The 20,200-nt window shown below is 35.6% G+C and overlaps 1 protein-coding gene across 1 annotated transcript in view; it reads left to right on the forward strand.

The window, feature by feature from the left end:
• The first annotated feature begins 1,067 nt into the window (after positions 1–1,067).
• DNAH14 (dynein axonemal heavy chain 14) overlaps positions 1,068–20,200 on the forward strand; it is a 67,051-nt gene continuing 47,918 nt past the window's right edge. Inside the window, exon 1 of the transcript XR_010345085.1 lies at positions 1,068–1,241. The gene's annotated coding sequence lies outside the window, so the exon portion shown is untranslated. The remainder of the gene's footprint in view (positions 1,242–20,200) is intronic.

The raw sequence follows: 20,200 nt of genomic DNA on the forward strand, positions 1-20,200 counted from the left end.
TGACTCCAGTGATTTTTGGTTTAAGCAAATAGAATTGCTATTTGCTGAGGTAAGGAACACTGGATGTGAAGGTGGCCTTGGGTGGTCCTTCATATTCTGTCTTTTTTGTTGATTTCATTTGTTTTAGACAATCTATTGACTGACATTTTATTAAGTTACCACTCTCAACTTTTTGGCCAATTTTATTCAAATGGCAATGATTATTGGCATATAAAAACATTATTTCCAAAATGATTTTCCTTTTTAATGTGACATATTTCCTTATCCCCGATACCTTAACATTCTTAGATTTTATTGTAATACACTGAATGGTTATATGTTCAAGCTTATTAATATAATAGAAACGGGAAGATGATTTTTAAAATATTAATCACAGCCTTAGATACAGTAGGCCTCAACAAATCTCTACATTTTTTTTTTCTGTGGATTCCACTAAGAAATATGAAGTCACCCAGGTGTTTTGTGTGCCTAGCTCAGTGCCTGGCACACAGTAAGTGCTCAAAAAATACTGTAGTTGTTGAGTGAGTGAAATATAGGGCATTAACTTACCAAATTTTTATAAGGCGTTTAAAAAGAAATAGGGATATTTTAATGTATATGTAATTATTTTTCTTAGAATTTTATACCTCTTAGAGCTGTTTTATTGCATATATACGATCCTTTACTAATAAGTGAGGTTTTTTGATGAAAGATCACGCTCACTTGTTGTGAAAATCTTAATTAAGTAATCTCTTTCAGAGATCTCAGAGTCACCTGTTCTGCAGAAGCACACATTTCTCCCATTAGGCCATACCCAGGTGGTAGAAAGGTAAGACTAGAGTCTTTAACTTGGGCACCGTATCTGATCTGCCTTTAGCGCACACTTCTGGGCCACACGCTGCACCTCCAACAACCCACCTCGCCCCCGACCCCCACCCCCAGCACCGTCGGGGTCACGTCGCGGGCCACCGCGTACCCGCAGTGGAATCTCGCAGGAGCCGGGGCCTCTCTTCACCTGCCCGGAACCCAGCATCCCTTGCGCCGGGCTCGGGACCCCACCCCCATTCTGGACTCTTCACCGGAGCTCAGGCAGGACGCTTGGTCAGGCGGTTACGGCAAGGAGGCGTCGCAGCCCGGCGTGGTAGGGCTCTGCTGCGGGGTTCTTCCCAGTCGCTCTTGCCTGGCGCTGTCTGGCATGGGCAGGCCGCACCTTCGCCACTTCCAGGATGGGCCACGACTGCCGTCGGACCACAGCGCGGCGGGTAAGGGTGTCGGCGCGTCCGGTAAGGGCGTCCGCGCGTCCTCCTGCCAGCGGTCGGCGGCCGGGCGAGGGGTCGGCGGCCGGGCGAGGGGTCGCCGGTGTCGGGCTGGGGGGTGCATGGGCAGGGAGGGCCTGGGCGCTCCCTAGCTTCCGTGGGAACGCCTCCGAGTCCCCGCGCGGAACCCTCGCCAGGCAGAGCTGGCGCACCCTCCAGGCGCCAGGCGCCGGCCACGCCGGGAGCGCCGCCCGCAGGAGCTCTCAATGCTGAGGTCTCCTTAGTTTGCTCTCTGTCAGGCAGGCCGCGTTCTCTTCTATCCTGTATTTCTGAAGGTTTTTTTTTTTTTTCCATTTATAAATGAATAATGAGCTCTTTGAAAAACCTTGCCATCACTTATTGTATAATATATACATATATACACTCAACAAAAATATATATGGATGATAATAAGTGATTTCGTATGTAGAGATGTAACTTTTCTAAGAAGTTGAGAAATTACATTAATGACACTAATGGATATTTTACTCGCATTTGTGGGATAGACTACGCTAGGAAATATATGTACATGTACAGTCATGTGCCTCCTAACAGCGGCAGTCCCATAAAATTATAATGGAGCTGAGAAGTTCCTGTCGCCTAGCGATGTGATAGTCAAGGCATTACTCACGTGTTTGTGGTGATGCTATTATAAACTGTGCTTCCAGTCATAAAAATGTAGCACATACAGCTATGTACAGTACATAGTACTTGATAGCAATAATAGATGAGTATGTTACTTGCTTGTGTATTTACTATGCCATACTTTTAAATAATTATTTTAGTGTACTCCTCTTTAAGAAAATGTTACCTGTAAAATAGCCTTAGGCAGGTCCTTTAAGAGGTATTCCAGAAGAAGGCATTGCTGTCATAGGAGATGACAGCTCCATGTGTGTTATTACGCCAGAGATGTGGTGGGACAAGATGCGGAGGTGAAAGACAGTAATATTGGTGATACTGATCCTGTCTAGGCCTACACTAATGTGTGTGTCTGTGTCATAGATTATAATTTAAAAGTTTAAAAAGTAAAATAAAATTTTAAAATAGAAAAATGCTTATGTTAATAGAATAAAAATATAAAGAAAGGAAATATTTCTGTACAGCTGTACAATGTGTGTTTTAAGCTAGCTTATAAAGTAAAAAAGTTATAAGGCTAAGATTTATTGAAAAAATTATTTTTTTCTTAAATTTTTTTTATTTGCACAAAATTTTGAGGTACATGAGAAATTTTGGTACATGTATCTAAAGTGTAGTGACCAAATTGGGGCACTTAGGGCGTCCATGACCTGAGTACAATATATTTTTGTTAAGTATAGTCATTTTACTCCACTATCAGACACTGAATTTATTCTTTATATCTTACGGAATCTTTGTACCCTTAAATGCACTTCTGTTCATCCTCCCCCTTCTTGCCATTCACTCTTCTCAGTCTCTATTAACTATTTTTGCACTCTCAACCTCCATATATTATTCAAATTTTTAGCTCCCACATATAAGTGAGAACATGGTATTTATCTTTTCGTGCCTGGCTTATTTCACATATGGAGGAAATATTCAGTAATTTAAACTAGAGTTGGAAAACTCTTCTTGTGGCAGAGTACATGTACTCATTTTTGCTATTATCAGAACTTGTTATTTGGTAATACTTAATATTGGTGCCATATAAAATATAGGATGCCCAGTAAAATTTGAATTTCACATAAGCAATATTCAAGTATTACCTATATTAAAAGTTATTGTTTATGTGAAACTCAGATTTCTCTGATAATTTAGCAAATATATTTTTATTTGCTAAATCTGGCAATTCTGTGCCTAGAAGACAGGTATACTCTGTCTTCCAAGTTCAGAGTTAGTTTTTAAAGATATGTGAGAATGCTGGAAGGAGTCAGTTCCAGGAAATATCTGTTGAATATTTTCCCAATGAAAAAACTATTTGAAAAACATTTTTACCTTCTAGTTAAACACTACTGTTAAAAACAAAGCATTTTTCTTATTTTCCACAACTGGATATATCTACTGTAACTAGTGAAACAGGAATATTAATTGAAATGATGGCATACTTTGTAACTGGTGAAACAGGAATATTAATTAAAATGATGGTATACTTTAATTTGTATTAACTATCAAAATTTAATTATATCATTTTAGGCTAATTACAGTTTTATTATAACTAGGTAACTAAAATATATCAATTCAAAAAATTTTGAAAATTATTCCAAATAATGTATTGTTTTTCTAATTATTACTGAATCTACAGAGCTAACATCACTTATCTAAGGCCGTATAACTGGTTTGAGTGAGTGACTGGATTTTAATCTATATAAGAACACAACTATTTAATGATAATGCATTATAATTTGTTTCCTTTAAAACAATATGTGTGTGTGTTTAGGAATGGTCTTTATATTCTGAACATAGTTCTTTTTTAAAAATATTATTATAAATAATTCATATAATAGAAAATTTAGAAAACAAATATCACTGTTAATTTCTTCACTTAATTACAATGTCTTAATATTTTTATGTAATTTTTATAGTCTTTTCCTTTATGTTTTTCCATTGTTGTAATCCTAGTATGCTATTTTATAGCTCATTTTTTAAACACAATGTCTCCTGTATGCATTTTTTATGTTACAGGAAGCATGTGTATAGGTGAGGCACAGTGGCACACTTTGGAAGGCCTAGCAAGATGGATTGCTTGAGCCCAGGAGTTCAAGACTAGTCTAGGCAACATAGCGAGACCCTGTCTCCACAAAAAATACAAAAATTAGCTGTGCACAGTGGCACACGCCTGTGGTCCCAGCTACTTGGGAGGCTGATAAGGGAGGATTACATGAGCCTCGGAGGCTGAGGCTTCAGTGAGCTGTGATTATGCTACTGTACTCCAGCCTGGGCAACAGAGTGAGATCCTATCTCAAAAAGAAAAAAAAAAAGGAAAAAAAGCAGCATATGTAGGTTTAAGTCAATCTTTTTGTGGAGTCAGATCACCTGGTTTCTAATTTCTGATTTGTCTCTGGCTAGTTTAACTTAATTGAGCTATCAACCCAACAGAGGTTGAATAAATTTGGCATGGTGGCTCACACCTGTAATCCCAACACTTTGGGAGGCTGAGGTGGGAGGATCACTTGAGTACAGCAGTTCAAGACCAGTCTGGGCAACAAAGTGAGACCCTGAATATACAAAAAAAATTTAAGAAAATTAGCCAGGCATGATGCTGCATACCTGTAGTCCCAGCTACTCGGGAGGCTGAGGTGGGAGGATCGCTTGAACCCAGGAGGTCAAGGCTGCAATGAACCGTGATCACCAAATAAATAAATAAATACTTTAGACTTCAATTTCCTCATCTATATAACAAAGATAACAGTAATACCTACACCATAATGTTGTTTGAGAATAAACACAGTCAATGCCTGATAAAAATCATCAATCATTATTGGATCTGTTTCCATTGACCTCTTAACAATATTGATTGGTATAATATTTCCATAATGATTAATGGTGTTGAGCATCTTTGTATGTGCTTTTTGGCCATTTGTATATATTCCTTAAGGAAATATCTATTCAAAATCTTTGTTAATTTTTAAATTGTATTAATTAATTAATTAATTAATTTAGATGGGGTCTTGTTGTGTTTCTCATACTGGTCTTGAACTCCTGGGCTGAAGTGATACTCTCACCTCAGCCTCTCACATAGGTGGGACTACAGGTTCATGCCATCATGCTCAGCTAAGTTATTTGTCTTTAGATTGCTGAGTTGTAAGAGTTCTTTATTAGATTCTGTGGGTCATCTTTTCTTTTTTAATTTATTAGATTCTGTGGGTTATCTTTTCTTTTTTATCCTGTGGAGTAAAAAAGTTTTAATTTATAACTTTTTAATTTTTAATTTTATTTTTATTTAACTTTTGTTTGGTTGATTGTGCTTTAAGTATATCTAAGAAATCATTGCCTAATCCAAAGTCTTGAAGATTTGCTCTTGTTTTCATCTAAGATCTTATAACTTTAGCCTTTGCATTTAAGTCTTTGAAGCATTTTGAGTTAATTTTTGTATATGGTATGACATAGGGGTCCAAATTCCTTCTTTTGCATGTGAATATCTAATTGTTCTAGAACAATTTATTGAAAAGAATAACACTATTTCTTTTTCCATTGAATTTTTGTGACACCCGAGTTGACAATCAGCTGACCAAAAATGTATGGGTTTCTTTTCAGACTCTCAATTTTATTTTATTGTTCCATGTCTGTCATTATGCCAGTACCATACTGTCTTGATTACTGTAGCTTTGTAGTAAGTTTTGAAATGGGAATTGGGAATTTTCTAACATTGCTCTTCTTTTTCAATGTTTTATTGGCTATTCTGGGTTTTTTGCATTTTTATATGAATTTTAGAATCAGCTTGACAATTTCTGCAAAAAAAAATTCAGCATAGAATTTTGATAGAGACAGATAAATATGGGGAGTATTTCCATTCTAATAGTATAATCTTCCAATCCATGAACATGGCTGTCTTTCCATTTATGTAGGCATTCTTTAATTTCTTTCAATATTTTGTGGTTTTAAGTGTATGAGTTATGCATTTCTTTCGTTAAAATTATTTGTAAATTTTTTTTATGCTATTATGAATGGAATTATTTTTAAAATTTTATTTTTTGGTTGTTCATTGCCAGTGTATTGAAATACAAATGATTTTTGTATATTGATCTTACATCCAGCTACTTTGTTGAACTTTTTTTGTTATCCCTTATAGATTTTTAAAACTAATTGTTTAGGATTTTCTATGTGCAAAATCATCTCATCTGCAAATAGAGATAATTTTACTTCTTTACCAGTCTGATACCTTTTTATTTCTTTTTATTGCCTAGTAAGTACTTCAGTACATTGTTGATTAGGAACGGTGAAAGCAAACATCCCTGTCTTGTTCCAGAGCTCAGGAGGAAAACTTACAGTCTTCCATCATTAAGTATGATGTGCCTATGGGTCTTTCACAGATGCTTCCTATCTGGTTGAGGAAGTTCCTGTTTTTGTTTGTTATCACATTGTCATAAAGAACTACCAGAGACTATGTAATTTATAATGAGAAGAGGTTTAATTGGCTTATGGTTACACAGTCTGTATAGGAAGCATGTCTGGGAGGCCTCAGGAAGCTTATAATCATGGCAGAAGGTGAAGGGGAAGCAGGTATGTTTTACATGGCTGGAGCAGGAGGAAGAAAAGTAGGGGGAAGTGCTACACACTCTTTAAAACAACCAGGTCTCATGAGAACTTACTACCATGAGAACAGCAATGAGGAAATCTTTCCCCTTGATCCAGTCACCTTCCACCAGACCCCTCCTTCAACACGGGGGATTACAATTTGACATAAGATTTGGGTGGGGACACAAATCCAAACCATATCACCATCTGTCTTTGTTGAATATTTTCATCATGAAATACTGTTGGATTTTGTCAAATGTGTTTTTTTCTGTGTCTGTTGGGATGACCATATGTCTTTTACTTTATTCTATTAATGTGGTATATTACATTGCATACATACATTTTCATAAGTGGAACCAATCTTACATTCTTGGAAGACATCCCATTTAATTTTAGTGTATTATCTTTTGTATATGCTGCTGGATCCAGTTTGGTATTATTTTGTTGAAAATTTTCACATCTATATTCATAAAGGACATTGGTCTGTAGTTTTCTTGTGATGTGTTTGTCTGGTTTTGGATTCAAGATAATAATCACCTCAGAATGAATTGGGTGGGGTTATTACTACCTGTCTTCTGAAAAATGTGTGAAGGATTGGTGTTAATTCTTCCTACAGTTTATTTTATTTTTAATTTTTTTTTATTTAGATTTTGGGGTATTTTTAATTTTTTTATTATACTTTAAGTTCTGTGGTACATGTGCAGAACGTGCAGGTTTGTTACATAGGTAAACACGTGCCATGGTGGTTTGCTGCATCCATCACCCCATCATTTACATTTTGTATTTCTCCTAATGCTATCCTTCCCCTGGTACCCCTACCTCTTAAGAGGCCCCGTTGTGTAATGTTCCCCTTCCTGTGTCCATGTGTTCTCATTGTTCAATACCCACTTATGAATGAGAACATGCGGTGTTTCATTTTCTGTTCTTGTGTCAGTTTGCTGAGAATTACGGTTTTCAGCTTTATCCATGTCCCTGCAAAGGACATGGATAAACTCGTCCTTTTTTTGTGGCTACATAGTATTCCATGGTGTGTATGTGCCACATTTTCTTTATCCAATCTATCATTGATGGGCATTTGGGTTGGTTCCAAGTCTTTGCTATTGTGAACAGTGCCTCAATAAATGTATGTGTGCATGTGTCTTTTTATAATAGAACGATTTATAATTCTTTGAGTTTATACCCAGTAATGATATTGCTGGGTCAAATGGTATTTCTATTTCTAGATTCTTGAGGAATTGCCACACTTCCACAATTTGAACTAATTTACACTCCCACCAACAGTGTAAAAGCCCTCCTATTTCTTCACATCCTCTCCAGCATCTGTTGTCTCCTGATTTTTTAATGATTGCCATTATAACTGGCATGAGATGGTATCTCATTGTGGTTTTGATTTGCATTTTTCTAATGACCAGTGATGATAAGCAATTTTTCATATGTTTCTTGGCTGCATAAATGTCTTATTTTGAGAAGTGTCTGTTCACATTCTTCACCCACTGTTCAATGGGGTTGTTTGTTTTTTCTTGTATATTTGTTTTAGTTCTTTGTAGATTCTGGATATTAGCTCTCTTTCAGATGGGCAGATTGCAAAAATTTTTTCCCATTCTGTTGGTTGCCAGTTCACTCTAATGATTGTATCTTTTGCTGTGCAGAAGCTCTTTAGTTTAATTAGATCCTGTTTGTCTATTTTGGCTTTCATTGTCACTGCTTTTGGTGTTTTAGTCATGAAGTCCTTGCCTATGCCTATGTCCTGAATGGTTTTGCCTAGGTTTTCTTCTAGGGCTTTTATGGTGTTAGGTTTTATGTTTAAATATTTGATCCATCTGGAGTTAATTTTTGTATAAGGTGTAAGGAAGGGGTCCAGTTTCAGCTTCCTGAATACGGCTAGCCAGTTTTCCCAACACCATTTATTAAATAGGGAATCCTTTTCCCACTGCTTGTTTTTGTCAGGTGTGTCAAAGATCAGATGGTTATAGATGTGTGGTGTTATTTCTGAGGCCTCTGTTCTGTTCCATTGGTCTATATGTCTGTTTTGGTACCAGAACTATGCTGTTTTGATTATTGTAGCCTTGTGTTATAGTTTGAAGTCAGGGAGTGTGCTCCCTACAACTTTTTTTTTTTTTTTGCTTATGATTGTCTTGGCTATGCGGGCTTTTTTTTGGTTCCATATGAAGTTTAAGGTGGTTATTTCCAATTCTGTGAAGAAAGTCAATCGTAGCTTCATGGGAAGAGCATTGAATCTATAAATTACCTTGGGCAGTATGGCCATTTTCACAATATTGATTCTTCCTAACCGTGAACATGGAATGTTTTTCCATCTGTTTGTGTCCTCTCTTATTTCCTTGAGCAGTGGTTTGTAGTTCTCCTTGAAGAGGTCCTTCACATCCCTTATTAGTTGTATTCCTAGGTATTTTATTCTTTTTGTAACAATTGTGAATGGAGTTCACTCATGATTTGACTATTACTAGTGTAAAGGAATGCTTGTGATTTTTGCACATTGATTTTGTATCCAGAGATTTTGCTGAAGTTACTTATCATCTTAAGGAGATTTTGGGCTGAAACGATGAGGTCTTCTAAATATAGAGTCATATCGTCTGCAAATAGATCGAGTTCCTGTTTTCCTAATTGAATGCGCTTTATTTCTTTTTCTTCCCTGATTGCCCTGGCCAGAACGTCCAATCCTATGTTGAATAGGAGTGTTAAGAGAGGGCACCCTTGTCTTGTGCAGTTTTCAAAGAGAATGCTTCCAGTTTTTGTCTATTCAGTATGATATTGACTTCGGGTTTGTCATAAATAGCTCTTATTATTTTGAAATACAAACCATTGATACCTAGTTTATTGATAGTTTAGCATAAAGGCTGTTGAATTTTGTTGAGGGTCTTCTGCATCTGTTGAGATAATCATGTGGTTTTTGTCTTTGGTTCTGTTTGTGTGATGGATTACATTTATAGATTTGTGTATGTTGAACCAGCCTTGCATCCCAGGGATGAAGATGACTTAATCATAATGGATAAACTTTTTGATGTGCTATTGCATTTAGTTTGCCAGTATTTTATTGAGGATTTTTATATCAATGTTCATCATGGATATTGGCCTGCAGTTTTCTTTTTTAGTTGTGTCTCTGCCAGGTTTTGGTATCAGGATGATGTTGGTCTCATAAAATGAGTTAAGGATGATTCCCTCTTTTTCTGTTGTTTGGAATAGTTTCAGGAGGAGTGGTACCAGCTCTTCTTTATACATCTGGTAGAAGGTCTACTCCTGGACTTTTTTTGTTTGGTAGGCTATTAATTGCTACCTCATTTTCGGACCTTGTTATTGGTCTATTCAGGGATTCAACTTCTTCCTAGTTTAATCTTGGGAGGATATAAGTGTCCAAGAATTTATCAATTTTTTTTCTAGATTTACTGGTTTATTTGTGTAGAGGTGTTGGTAGTACTCTCTGATGGTAGTTTGTAATCTTCCTGAACTATCTAAAAGATTCATCTGTGAAGTCTAGGCCTCACCTTTTTTTTTTGTGGGATGTATTAAAATTACTAATTAAATCTCTTTACTAGAGATTTATTTAGATTTTCTATTCTTGATAAAATTTTGGTAATTTATGTCTTTTTAGGATTTTGTTCATTTTATCTAACTTATTTAAACTATTGGTATACAGTTGTTTATAGTATTCACTTCTAATTGTTTTAATTTTTGTAAGGTCAATAGCGATATCTTCTCTTTTATTAAAGATTTCAGTAATTTGAAGCTTTTTAAAAATTTTCTTAGTCTAGTTAAACATTTGTTAATTTTGTTAAACTTTTTAAAAACCCAACTTTCGGTTTTATTGATTTTCTTGTCAATTAAAAAAAAAAACCCTAACAAGTTAATTTTAAAATGGGTAAAAGATATAAGCAGATATTTCACCAAAAAAGAAACAGATTACAAATAAGTGCTTTAAAGATGCTATAAATCATTAGAGGTAAGAGAAATGCAAATTAAAATCACAATGAGACAATTGAGCAATTTTTTATAAAGATAAACTTATACTTACCCTGTAATCTAGCAAGCATACTCCTAGGCATTTACCCCCCAAAACCAGAAAACATTTTTCTGATTTTTCTATGCAAAAAACCATGCATAAATGTTTAGAATGGCTCTATTCACAATTGTTCCAAACTGGAAGTGATCTAAATATCTATAAATGGATATCCATGAAATTGAGTACTTCTCAGTAATAAAAATGAGTGAAGTATTATACTTACATATGCAACATGAATGAATCTCAAATGTTAAGTGGAGGAAGCCAGACTCAAAAGACTACATAAGGCCGGGCGCGGTGGCTCAAGCCTGTAATCCCAGCACTTTGGGAGGCCGAGGCGGGTGGATCACGAGGTCAAGAGATCGAGACCGTCCAGGTCAACATGGTGAAACCCCGTCTCTACTAATACAAAAAATTAGCTGGGCACGGTGGCGCGTGCCTGTAATCCCAGCTACTCAGGAGGCTGAGGCAGGAGAATTGCCTGAACCCAGGAGGCGGAGATTGCGGTGAGCCGAGATCGCGCCATTGCACTCCAGCCTGGGTATCAAGAGCAAAACTCCGTCTCAAAAAAAAAAAAAAAAAAAAAAAAAAAAAAAAAAAAAAAGACTACATATTATATGATTCCATTTGTATGATATTTTGACAAACTAAAACTAGAAGGACAGAAATCATGTAAGTGATTGCTATGTGCTAGGTGGGGGTGAGGGGAAGTTTCTTTAAAGGAGGCTGATAGAATTTTTTAGATGATAGAAATAAAGCACTTATCACTTGTCAGATGCTTTGTTAGATCCTGGACATACAATGCTGAAGAAAACAGACAGTTTGCTTTAATGTAGTTTACAGTGTGGAGGAAAGAAGAGATATTAATCTACTGATCACACGAATATATTTAACATTACAATAAATGCTGCAAAGGAAATGTTTAGGGTACTGAATCTGGTCTGGGCAAATATTTATTGATAGGAGTTAATGAGGAAATCAGGAGGAAAGGATGGTCAAGTAATCCCTAAAAAATACATTATATACCCTACAGAACAATAAGCATGTTTGAAAAGTGAGAACAAGATAGTATGACAAGAATAAAGTGATAAGAAAAATAGCATAAGATATGATGTGATTGGCCAAACCTACAAATAATAAATGTCTTTTCTATCATCCTAAAAGTTTCTGGAGAATTTTATTATAAAATCAACTAATACTAAATCATCTTTGCAACCTATGGATGCCAAGTGGACAGTGTTTCAAAAAGTAAAAGTCTGTATATGTTAGGTGATAAAACAGATCTCAATACATTTAAAATGATTAAAATCATACAAAGTATGTTCTCTGACCAACATAAATTAGAATTAGAAATCAATAACAGAAGAAAGTTTGGGAAAGGTCAAAAATATATGGAAATTAAATAACAAACTCTTAAATAACCAATGAGTCAAAGCAGAAATCATAAGGGAAATTAGAATAAAATTAGGTTTTAGTAAATGAATAAAAATGAAAACACAGCATACCAAAACTTACTAAAGGCAGCAAAGGCAGTGCTTAGAGAGAATGTATACATGTAAAAACTACATGATATCTGCGTTCTACAAATATTTTCTCCCAGTCCATAAGTTGTCTTAATTTTCTTAAGTGTCTTTTGATAAACAAGAGTTTTTAATTTTGATGAAGTCCATCTTATCTATTTTTTCTTTTAAAGGTTTGGGCTTTTGCTTTCCAATCTAAAGATTGTTTCCTAATTCTGCAGCATGATGAATTTTTCCAGTATTTTCTTTTAGAAGTTTTATATTCTAGATTTTACATTATATCTGTGATCCTTTTTGAGTTAATCTTTGCAAATGGTATAAGGTATGGTTTGAGGTGTATATTGTTATATATAGGTATTTAATTACTCAAATAGTTTGTTGAAAAGACTAATATTCCTCCAGACAATTACCCTAACATCTTGTAGAAAATTTGTTAGATATATTTGCAAGTCTATTTCTGAATGCTCTTTTCTAGTCCAGTGATCTGTGAATCTGTCCTTTCATCAATACCTCACAGTCTTTATAATTATAATTTTATAATAAGTCTTGAAATCAGGTGGTCTGTGTTCTTCAACTTTGTTCCTGTTTTTCAAAATTGTTTTGACTATTTTAATTCATTTACCTTTTCATATATGATTAGCTAGCAGATTTCTTCAAAAGGCCTACTGAGATTTTGATTGAGATTGCATTGAATACATAGATCAATTTGGGGAGAATCCATGTCTTAACAATATTCAGTCTTTTAGGCCCTGAACATGGTATACTTTGTTTGTTTAGGTCTTCTTTGATTTGTCTCATCAGTGTTTTATAGAACTCAGTGTGCAAATATTGCATATTATTGTTTTAAACTACCAATTTCCTATTTTTTGATGGTATTAAAAATGGTGCCCTATTTTAAATACAGTTTCTAATATTCATTGCTAGTATAAAGAAATATGATTGATTTTGTATGTTGATCTTGTATCTGTAATCTTACTAAGCTCACTTATCAGTTGTAATAACTTTTCTTTGGTAGAAAATTTAAGAATTTCTACTTAGACCAAGTGTCAACAAAATATAACCCATAGGCCAAATCTTGTGGCAGTCAGTTTTTATGAGGTAGTTTTGTTGGACTATAGCCACACCCATTTGTTTACCTATTGTCTGTGGCTACTTTTGCACTACAAAGGCAGAATTGAGTTGTAATAAAGATCACCATATATGGTCCACAAAAATGTAAACTATCTCCTATCTGGCCCCTTACAGAAAAGGTTTGCTAACCCATGCTCTAGAGTAACCACTAAAAGATAGTGATAGAAAGTCTGCCAAACTAATAGAAGGAAAAATATTAAAAGAATAGCAAATTTGATTAATCTAAAAGCAGGTATTCTTACAGGCTAGTACAAATTATTTTTGTTACTTTTATTACTTCCATGATACTGCTAAAACTTTAGAACTCTTTAACTCCGTTTTTCTCTTGCTTTTTACAGCATTCTTTCACTATATTTTAAATAGATTTTTAGTTGTTCATATATTTTAACTCCAGAAGACATTAAAAGTATTGTTTTAAATAAATGGTAAATATCCATTTCTGTTTACCCATATAATTACCATTTCTTGTGTTGTTTCTTTTTATTTGTTTCTGTTTGTGTGGGATTATTTTCTTTCTTCCTGAAAAACAATCTAGTATTTCTTTCAGTTCAGGAATGCTGGGAAACAGTTCCCTCAGTTTTTAATTGTTGAAAAACGTCTTTATGTCACCATCATTTATAAAGGATATTTTCACTGGCTGTAGAGTTCTAGGTAATGTGAGACTCTTTTGAAAGATTTCTCAGTTTAATTTTTTTTTAATTTTTATTTTGGGTTTGAGGGTACCTGTGAAGCTTTCTTACATAGATAAACATGCATCATGGGGTTTGTTGTACATATTATATTATCCAGGTATTAAGCTCAGTACCCAGTAGTGATCTTTTCTTCCCCTCTTTTTCCTTCCACATTCCCTGCTCAAGTAGAACTCAGTGTCTGTTGTTTCCTTCTTTGTGTTCATAAGTTCTTATTATTTAGCTCCCACTTAGAAGTGAAAACATGCAGTATTTTTTTTTATTTCTGCATTAGTTTGCTAAGGATGATCACCTCCAGTTCCATCCGTGTTCCTGCAAAAGACATGATCTTGTTCTTTTTTATGGCTACATTGTATTACATGGTGTATACATACCACATTTTCTTTATCCAGTCTGTCATTAATGGGCATTTAGGTTGATTCCATGTCTTTGCTATTGTGAACAGTGCTTCAGTGAACATTGGTGTTCATGTGTCTTTATGGTAAAATGCTTTATATTCCTTTGGGTACAGGATTGCTGGGTCGAATGGTAGTTCTGTTTTTAGCTCTTTGAGGAATCGCCATACTGTTTTCCACAGTGGTTGAACTAATTTACATTCCCGGCAACAGTGTTTAAGGGTTCCCTTTTCTCTACAACCTCACCAGCATCCATTAATTTTTTTACTCTTTAATAATAGCCGTTTTGATTGGTGTGAGATGGTATCTTATTGTCATTTTGATTTGCATTATTCTAATGATCACTGATATTCAACTTTTTTTTCATATGCATATTGACTGCTGTATGTCTTCTTTTGTGAAGTGTTTGATTATATTCTTTGCTCACTTTTTAATGGAGTTGTTTTTCTCTTGTAAATTTGTTTAAGTTCCTTGTAGATGCTGGATATTAGACCTTTGTCAGATGCAAAGTTTGCAAATATTTTCTCCCATTCTGTAGGTTGTCTGATTACTCTGTTGATAGTTTCTTTTCCTGTGCATAAGCTCTTAAGTTTAATTAGACCCTGTTTGTCAATTTTTGCTTTTGTTGCAATGACTTTTTGTATCTTCATCATTAAATCTTTACCCATTCCTGTGTCCAAAATGGTACTGCCTAGATTGTCTTCCAGGGTTTTTATAGTTTTGGGTTTTACATTTAAATCTTTAATCCATCTTGAGTTGATTTTATATATGGTGTAAGAAAGGGATCGAGCTTTACTTTTGCATTTGGCTAGCCAGTTATCTCAGCACCATTTATTGAATAGGGAGTGTTTCCCCCATTGCTTGTTTTTGTCAGCTTTGTCAAAGATCAGATGGTCATAGATATTGGGCCTTATTTCTGGGATCTCTATTGTGTTCCATTGGTCTATGTGCCTGTTTTTGCACCAGTACCATTCTCTTTTGGTCACTGTAGCCTTGTAGTATAGTTTGAAGTTGGGTAATGTGATTCATCCAGCTTTGTTTTTCTTTAGGATTGCCTGGGCTATTCACGCTCTTTTTGGGATCCATATAAATTTTTTTTTTTTTTTTTTTTTGAGACGGAGTTTCGCTCTTGTTGCCCAGGCTGGAGTGCAATGGCGCGATCTCGGCTCATCGCAACCTCCGCCTCCTGGGTTCAGGCAATTCTCCTGCCTCAGCCTCCCGAGTAGCTGGGATTACAGGCACGCGCCACCATGCCCAGCTAATTTTTTTTATTTTTAGTAGAGACGGGGTTTCACCATGTTGACCAGGATGGTCTCGATCTCTTGACCTCGTGATCCACCCGCCTCGGCCTCCCTAAGTGCTGGGATTACAGGCGTGAGCCACCGCACCCAGCCCCATATAAATTTTTAAATAATTTTTTTCTAATTATGTGAAGAATGCCGTTGGTAGTTTGATAGGAATAGCATTGAATCTGTAAATTGCTTTGGGCGGTATAGCCATTTTAATGATATTTATTCTTTTATCCATGAGCATGGGATGTTTTTTCATTTCTTTGTATCCTTTCTGATTTTTTGAGCAGTGTTTCGTAATTCTCTCATTGTAGAGATCTTTTATTCCCTGGTTAGCTGTATTTCTAGGTATTTTATTCTTTTTGTGGCAACTGAACAGGAGTTCATTCATGATTTGGCTCTTGGCTTGAATGTTGTTGGTATATAGGAATGCTAGTGATTCTCATACATTGATTTTGTATCCTGCAACTTTGCTGAAGTTGTTTATCAGCTGAAGGAGCAGCTTTGGGGCTGAAACTATAGACATAGAATCATGTTGTCTGCAAACAGTGATAGTTTGACTTCCTCTCTTCCTATTTGGATGCACTTTATTTCTTTCTCTTGCCTGATTCCTCTGGTCAGGACTTCCAATACCATGTTGAATAATAGTGGTGAGAGAGGACATCCTTGTCTTTTGCTGGTTTCGTGGGGAATGCGTCCAGCTTTTGCCCCTTGAGTGTAATGTTGGCTCTGAGTTTGTCATGGATAGCTCTTTATTATTTTGAGGTACGTTCCTTCAATATCTAGCTTATTGAGAGTTTTTAACATGAAGGATATTGAATTTTATTGAAAGCCTTTTTATCATCTGTTGAGATAATCATGTGGTTTTTGTCTTTAGTTCTGTTTATGTGATGAATCACATTTATTGATTTGTGTATGTTGAGCCAACCTTGGATCCTAGGGATGAAGCCTACTTGATCATATTGTATTAGTTTTTGATGTGCTACTGGATTCAGTTTGCAGGTATTTTGTTGAGGATTTTTGCATCAATATTCATTAAGGATATTGGCTTGAAGGTTTGGTTTTTACTGTGTGTGTGTGTCTGTGTGTGTGTGCACGCGTGTACGTGCGCGCACATCTGCCTGCCAGGTTTTGGTATCAAGATGACACTGGCCTCATAGAATGATTTGGAGAAAGAAGTTCTTCCTCCTCATTTTTTTTTATCATAGTTTCTGTAGGAATGGTACCAGCTCTTCTTTGTACATCTGCTAGAATTTGGCTGCAATTCCGTTAGGTCCTGGGCTTTTTTGCTTGGTAGGCTATTATTACTGATTCAATTTGAGAGCTCATTATTGGTCTGTTCAGGGAATCAATTTCTTCCTGGCACAGTCTTGTGAGGGTTTATGTGTCCAAGAATTTATCCATCTCTTTTAAGTTTTCTAGTTTGTGTGCAGAAGTGTTTGTAGTAGTTTCTGATGGTTGTTTTTATTTCTGTGGGGTCAGTAGTAACATTCCCTTCATTGTTTCTAGTGATGTTTATTTGGATCTTCTTTTATTCTTAGTTAGTGTAGCTGGTGGCCTATTTTATTAATTTTTTCAAAAACAGCTCCTGGATTCTTTGATCTTTAAAAAAAATTTTTGTGTGTATGTATGTCTCAGTTTCCTTCATTTTGGCTCTGATTTTGGTTATTTCTTATCTTCTGCTAGCTAAGTGGCAGGTAGGTTGTATGTGTCTAGCAATTGATCCCTTTTTTCTAGGATTTCCAATTTATTGCATATAGTTGCTCATAGTAGCCGCTATGATCCTTTGAATTTCTGCAGTATCAATTGTAATGTCTCCTTTTTAATCTCTGATTTTATTTATTTGGGTCTTTGCTCTTTTTGTTCTTTTAGTTAGTTTGGCTCAAGTTTGTCAGTTTTCTTTATCTTTTCAAAAACCAACTTTTTGTTTCATTGATCTTTTCTGTAGTTTTATTGCTCTGATCTTTATTGTTTCTTTTCTTCTACTAACTTTGGATTTGGTTTGCTCTTGCTTTTCTCACTCTTTAAGATGTATCATTAGGTTGTTTATTTTGAAGGATTTTTTTTTTTTCTTTGAAGTAGAAACTTACCTCTATACACTTCCCTTTTAGTTATGCTTTTGCAGTATCCCATAGTTTTGGGTATGTTATGTTTTCATTATCCTTTGTTTCAATAAATGCTTCCATTTCCTTCTTAATCTCTTCATTGAGCCACTATAGGAGCATGGCCATGTAGGGACATATTGATTAAATTCCATGTGTTTGTATAATTCCCAGAATTCCCTCTGTGATTGATTTGTAGGGTTTTTTTTGTTTGTTTGTTTGTTTTTGTTTTGTGGTCAGAGAAGATTCTTGGTATTATTTGATGTTACTGAACGTTTTAAGACTTGTTTTGTGACCTGATGTATGTTCTATCCTTGAGAATTATCGTGTGCTAAGGAGAAGAGTGTGTGTTTTGTAGCCATTGGATGAAATGTTCTGTAAGTATCTGTTAGGTCCATTTTGTTTTTCCTGCATATTAAGTCTGATGTTTCTTTGTTGATTTTCTGTCTGGATGATCTGTCCAAGGCTGAAAATGTGGTGTTGAAGTCTCCAGCTATTATTGTAATTGGGATTTATCTCTCTCTTAAGAGATAATAATTGTAAGAATTAAAGAGAAAGAGACATGAAAGGTGACTTGCCAGTCTAGACAGGTTTCTTTTAGAGAAAACAAACCTGAGAGGAGCCTTCTGGCTGAGTTAGGTCAGAGACCTACTCTCTTACAGACTAAGAGTATTTGTTTTTTTGTTGTTGTTGTTTTTTTTAAGATGGAGTCTGACACTGTTGCCTGGGCTCGAGTACAATGGCATGATGTTGGCCCACTGCATCCTCTGCCTCCCGGGTTCACTTGATTCTCCTGCCTCAGCCTCCCAAGTAGCTGAGATAACAGGCGCATACCACCACACCCAGCTAATTTTTTTGTATTTTTAGTAGAGCCAGGATTTCACTATGTTGGCCAGACTGGTCTTGAACTCCTGACTTCGTGATCCACCCACTTCAGCCTCCCAAAGTGCTGGAATTACAGGCGTGAGCCACCACGCCTGGCCCAAACTAAGAGTTTTTAACAATTCAGGGTGGGAGACTTTATTAGAGGCTTGGACTGTTTCTGTGTCTCTTTGTTGTGCTTATCTAGGAGGGAGAGTTTTGTGTCTGTTCCCATACATCTTTCTGCAGCTGCAGTCATACCCCCGAGTTTTCTTTTAGCTTCCCTATCTTAGTGCATCTGAAGGGAAAGGAATGGGCTTATTAAGGCTCACTACAGGGCCCCATTCTATAAGGGTGAAGTTTGGCAGTTACCCAAGAGACTTTCCTGGCATCTCCCTCTGTAGCCCAGCTGTCTTATCTGTCTTTTACTGTTTGTTCTTTCTGGCTGATTGTAGTTAGTAGAGAAGTGATTTCCTTGAAATTCATGAGGCTAGAAAGGGAGCTGGAACTTAAGTGGTGGTGTTTATTTGAGGTCAGGGTGCTTCTGCTCTGTCAATAATACTTGCTTTTTTTATCTGTATGCTCCAGTGATGGGTATTTTACAAATGTTCTGTCCTCTTGCTGAATTGACCACTTTATCATTATATAATAACCCTCTTTGTCTCTTTTTATACTTTCTGTTGTGTAATCTATGTTGTCTGAAGTATGTATAACTACTCCTCTTTTATGGTTTCCATTTGTGTGGAATGTCTTTTTTTGTAGCTTTATTTTCAGTCTATGTTTGTTGAGGTAAAGTGTGTTTCTTGTAGGCAACAGAAGGTTGATTCTTGGTTTTTCATTCATTTTGCCACTCTATATCTTTTGATTAGAGAATTTAGTCCATTTACATTCAGTCTTAATTAAGTAAGGACTTACTCCTGCCATTTTGTTATTTGTTTTTTGGCCCTTTTGTGGTGGCCCTTTCCTTCTTTTCTTCCTTCCTGTCTTCCTTTTAGTGAAGGTGATTTTCTTGGGTAGTATGTTTTCATTTCTATTTTCTTATTTTTTGTGTATCTGTTGTATGTTTATAGATTTTAGGTTACCATGAGTCTTGCAAATAATATCTTATAACCCATTATTTTAACCTGATGACAACTTAACATCGATTGCATAAACAAACATACAAACAAGAAAAGGAGAGTTATGAAATCTCTATACTTTAACTTCATCTCCCTGCTTCTTAACTTTTATTGTTTCTTTTAATATCTTGTACAGTGTCTTGAAAAATTATTGTAGTTATTTTTGATTTGTTCATCTTTCTACTTAAAATATGAGTAGTTTACACACCACAATTAGTGTTATCATATTCTGTGTTTTTATATATGTACTTACTGTTACCAGTGAATTTTGTACCTTCAGATGATTTCTTATTGCTCATTAGTGTTCTTTTATTTCAGATTGAAGCAGTTCCTTTATCATTTCTTGTAGGATAGATCTGGCATTGATAATAAGCATCTGGCAAAACCCTGAGGTTTTGTTGGTCTGGGAAGGTTTTTATTTTTCCTTTGTGTTTGAAGGATATTTTTGCCAGATGTACCATTCTAGGGTAGAAGGGTTTTTTCTTTTGTACTGTCTGTCTGTCTGTCTGTGTATCACTCTGTCTTGATCTTTGGGAGTTTGATTATTAAATACCTTGGGGTAGTCTTCTTTAGGTTAAATCTGCTTGGTGTTCTATAATCTTCTTGTACTTCCAAC

This window comes from Aotus nancymaae, unplaced genomic scaffold, assembly GCF_030222135.1.
Source record: "Aotus nancymaae isolate 86718 unplaced genomic scaffold, 86718_ANA_hifiasm-v0.15.2.pri h1tg000032l_0, whole genome shotgun sequence".
Taxonomy (NCBI): domain Eukaryota; kingdom Metazoa; phylum Chordata; class Mammalia; order Primates; family Aotidae; genus Aotus; species Aotus nancymaae.